Raw genomic sequence first — 4,839 nt, forward strand, 5'->3', positions numbered from 1 at the left:
TTTGTTTTGAGTCACGATCTCACTATGTAATGCAGGCTGGCCTTGAACTCTTCTGTAGCCCAGGCTGGCCTTGAATTTAGGGCGATCAGCCTCTGAAGTACAGGGATCATAGGCATGTGCCTCTATGCCCAGCAAAATACACTGATCAAAAATTGTATTTGGAATTGTATTGTGTTGTATTGTACTGTACAAAAATTGTATTGGAATTTGGAAGCAACTTGATCAAAAATTTGTTACAGAATTTTGAGACCCATTACACAAAGTTTCATGAGAAGAAAAAAGAAACCGAGCGAATCACTAGGAGACATATTTACAACACCTATGACTGGTAGAGGGTCGAGATCCCTACCTTTCAAAGTACTATAAGATGTCGAAGGAGAGGTGCGTGGAGCCCCGGAGGCCTGCAGGCAGAGAGCGAGGAGGCCGGGCCTCCGGGTGCCTCCCTGAACAAGACACACACCTGCTGCCGGCCCTACAATCCCCGCCTCGGCCTCTCGCCTGGCCCTGCGGCTGCAGTTGGAGCTGCCGAGATGGCTTGAGGGTACTGTGTCAGCTTCAGCTGCGGCTGAACGTGGGGGGCACGTGATTTTGTACAAGACAAACTCTTATGTGGATTCCAGATTCTCTTTTTTCCAGTTTGCTGAGTGGAAGAATCTCAACACTTCTGGACGAAACTGGTACTATATTTACTGATAGAGATCCGGCAGCATTTGTACCTATTTTAGATTTTCTTCAGAGGAAAGAACTGGATTCAAGGGCTATAAACATTAATGTTCTTAGGCACGAAGTGAGAGTTTTATGGAATCACGGCATTAGTGAGGAGGCTTCTCCTGTGTGAGGATCTGCAGCGTTCCTCCTGTGGCAGTTGCTTTTCCACGGCTATTTGCCACTATCCCTAGTTGTAAAGTAAACAACATGGCTACATCTTCTGCTGACTCTGGGAAGGGACTAAATTCTGTTGAAAGTGAAGCTCGGGGAAATGGCGCTCAGCCTGTTTTTTCCACCGCTGGAGAAGAGACCGTCAGGCTGGGATTTCCTGTAGATCCACGAAAGGTGCTAATAGTAGCTGGCCATCACAACTGGATTGTTGTTGGAGACCACTATGAAGCAGCTCTGAGCAGGACTTACATTAACCAGTTGGCTTTCCATGTTTACTTGTGAGTCACTGGTCCCTACTGAGCCTATAATGGTGGGTGAAGCCATGAGGCCTCAAGAGGACAAGACAAGGCCACAGCTGAGGACGTTTGGCTCCAACCCCAATTAACTAAAAGGAGACTGCAGCTGCAGGCATCTCACTCCCGCACTGAAGGCCTTCCTGGAGTTAACTTAGTTCTCCTCAATTAACATAAGTATTACTTGGAGAATTCTGTAAAGGATTTCCAAAGACCTGCCCCGATTTCTGCATTTCTTCAGTATCCCCCTCCTTTATTTGAAAACCTAATAAATACGGGCAGCCCAGGGAAGTGAGGGTCTTAACCCAGAGAATCTTAAACTTTGTAAGAGAGTTAGACCCTCCAGGAGCCCTAAAATCATTTCAATTGTCTCATTTATTTAAGGCTTTGCTGTCCACTTGTTTGTTAGATTGTGGGCCTGATAAGCCCACAATAACTAAGAATTATTAACCCGATAGATTGTGGCTGCATATGCTCACTTTGCTGTGTGTTACAGAATCAAAGAATCTTCAGAATGGAAACAAGTGTTTACAAGCCCATACTCAGATTGGACTATTGAACCTGTGGCTTTGAATACCACAGTGGGGGGTCCTTATGGAGACAAAAAAAATGGTAGCTGTTGCATCGGAGAGTAGCATCATCCTCTGGAATCTTCAAGACGGGGAAGCAGAGGTAAAATTGGCGTGTTCAGCCTGGGTGCTCCTGTGGATGCACTCTTTCTTACTGGAAACCAGGTGGTGGCCACAAGTCACACAGGGAAAGTGGGAGTGTGGAATGCTGTCACTCAGCACTGGCAAGTTCAAGACACTGTCCCCATAACTAGTTACCACACTGCTGTGTCGTTTCTTCTCGTGGGCTCTAACAATGGATCAATGTATTACACAGACAGGCAGAAATTTCCTTTGCAAATGAAGGGTAATGATCTTCTTGTTACAGAACTGTATCACGATCCTTCAAATGATGCTATTACTGCTCTGAGCGTTTACCTCACACCCAAAACAAGTGTCAGTGGGAACCGGATTGAGATTGCCTGTGGTACAAGCTCTAAAGCAATGCAAATGATAGTGCTGCCCCTGGGAGACGGTTGGGTCAGGCCCTCAGCAATTCCAGACTTTTACAGTTTACTGAAGCCTTGTGACAAAAATCATGCTGTCAGAGAAGCACCTGATATCAGTCTGTGCCGATAATAATCATGTCCACACATGGACAGTAATGTTGTCTCGGTTACTTTTCTCTCTTTGCTGGGACAAAGTACCTGATGCCCAAAAATTAAGGAAGGAAAGGTTTATTTAGCTCACAGTTTGTGGAGGTTTCAGTCCACACTTAGCTGGCTCCAAGGCAGAGTGGCACATGGCAGAGGGCAACTGTTCATTGTGGCAGAAAACAGCAAAAGCAACAAGAGCACAAGGGGAGGAGTGGTGTCAAGCAGCCTCTATCCCTCCCTTACACTGTATGCAAACTACCCACCCCAGGGTGGATATAACACTCACATCCATAATTCCAACACTGGACCATGAATCAATCATAAACTCTAGAAGCCGCCCCATGACTGCATGAGGCTTTTGGGGGACATCTAGACACCAACCATAACAGCAGTTTAGAGGAATGATCTCTGTTCAGCCAGGTTCCAGTCCTTTAGCATCATTCAAGATCCTGTCTTTGGAAGAGACAGAAAGCCATGAGAGCTACTCCTCTGGAAATGACACAGGGCCTTTTGGAGAGCGGGATGACCAGCAGGCGTTTATTCAGAAAATCTTTCCCATCACTAACTGTTTATCCAACTCCCATCTACTGGGAAGAGGATTTGTGAGATGCAGGCCATGGACTGCGCCGAGCACAGCGTGAGGGCTCCAGCAGGATGGGCTGGTGGCCACAGCGCTACCTGTTCACAGGCCACACCAACGGCAGCATTCAGATGTGGGACCTGACCATGGCGATGGACATGGTCAGCAAGAGTGAGGACAAGGGTGCAGGCGGCCCGACTGAGGCAGAGCTGCTTGAGCTGCTAGATCAGTGTGACCTGATCATGTCGTGCTGCCCATCTGCCCGGCCACCTCCGTGGTGCAGCACAGCCGCCTGCGAGAGTCCAGTTCTAGCCTTCAGCTGCAGCCCCACGAGGCCATCCAGGAAGCGGCCACCTATGGCCCTGTGCGGCCCTACCGGGAGATCCCACTGCTGGCCAGTGCGCGGAGGGCCGCTAGCTTCCCCCAGCTAGTGGGACTTCCAGGCCGCCGTCTGCAGCCTGGGCGGGGAAGAGCCGGCCCAGAGAACCGCAGCCTGGGCCCAGCGCAGAGACGAGGAGTTGCCGAGAGCTGAAGAGTGGCTCCGAAGCACATAAAGTGGCTGAAGGGTTTTCGGAAGCCGGGAAGCGGTCGTCAGAAGGTGATACTGAAGCTAAAGTGGAAATGAAGAGGAAGGGCGGGTCTAAGGGGAGTGGGCTCCTGTGGGGGAGGAGCACCCCATTCTCCTCCAGCATCCCCGAGAGCGGGGCTGACTGCCCGGGTACTGCGACCTAGGACCTGGGTCCCCTCCCCCTCCCTGACCAGGACCACACCGTCTCCTCGGCATAGAAGGAGCGAGTCTTCATGTTAGAAGTACAGCTTATGACAGTTCACCAGGATAAATGGTTGTTTACTAGATTTAGACAATTAAGTTTTCCTAAAAAAAAAAAAGTTTTCCTGGATTTCAGCACTTTTTTTTTTTTTTTTTTTTTTTTTTTTTGTCTTTTTCAGACAGGGTCCGGCTATGCAGTTCAGGCTGGTCTTGAACTCACTTTGTAGCCCAGGCTGGCCTCAAACTTGCATCGATCCTCCTACCTCAGCCTCCCGAGCGCTGGGATTACAGCTCCACCACGCCCCGCAGTACGTTTGTTTTTACACTAAGACACGATAAAATTGGACTTCAGTTAGTATCTTTTTAACCCAATTGCCAAGAATAAGGAGATCCAGTAATCAAGTCTCTTTTGACATTTTGGAATTTTTTTTTAGTTTTACAAGCACATTTAAGAGATCATTTGTAAAGCAGAGCTCCATGTTAACATTCGGCTGCTGTCCGCTGGTCTTGCTCACCTTTCCTGTCTTAGTGGGTGGTGCTTGTGTGCTCGAGGGCCCTGAATGTGTGTGGGGGAGGGGACCAACAGGCCCCACTGCTGATCCCCTTCCTGCCTGACACTCATCTTGCAGTGTTACCTATGTGAATCACATAATTCTCCCTGGAACTTGAGCTCCCAACCCTCGTGATTGCAGTATGTTTACCAGACAATCGATGAGGTGCTGTTTGTGAAAAAATATGTAACTCAAAAACACTATTGGTGTTAAATGCCAGGTTCCATTGTGTAGTAAAACTTTTAGGGTCATTTTAGTTTGTGAGTCATTTTCTTTTTTTTTTTTTTTTTTGGTTTTTCTCCGGTACCGGGAACTGAACTCACGACCTTGCGCTTGCCAAGCAGACGCTTTTGCCGCTGAGCTAAACCCCCAGCCCCTGTGGGTCATTTTCTGATTTTCATTGTTGGCAGTTCTTAAATCTTAGCGTGCATCACCAGTATTCAATGCCAGAAGTCCATGTGAACTTTATTTCAAATTGGAGCAATTGTCTGTGTTTTTTTTGTTGTTGTTGTTGTTAATTGTCTGTGTTTGAAGATGACATAAAAGATAATAATTAAGGCCAA

The 4,839-nt window shown here is 47.8% G+C and overlaps 1 pseudogene; it reads left to right on the forward strand.

Annotated features, from left to right (window-relative positions):
* The first annotated feature begins 367 nt into the window (after positions 1-367).
* Positions 368-3,488, forward strand: LOC102011675 (annotated as a pseudogene).
* The last annotated feature ends 1,351 nt before the right edge of the window (positions 3,489-4,839 follow it).

This window comes from Chinchilla lanigera, unplaced genomic scaffold (assembly GCF_000276665.1).
Source record: "Chinchilla lanigera isolate Chin_1 unplaced genomic scaffold, ChiLan1.0 scaffold00021, whole genome shotgun sequence".
Taxonomy (NCBI): Eukaryota; Metazoa; Chordata; class Mammalia; order Rodentia; family Chinchillidae; genus Chinchilla; species Chinchilla lanigera.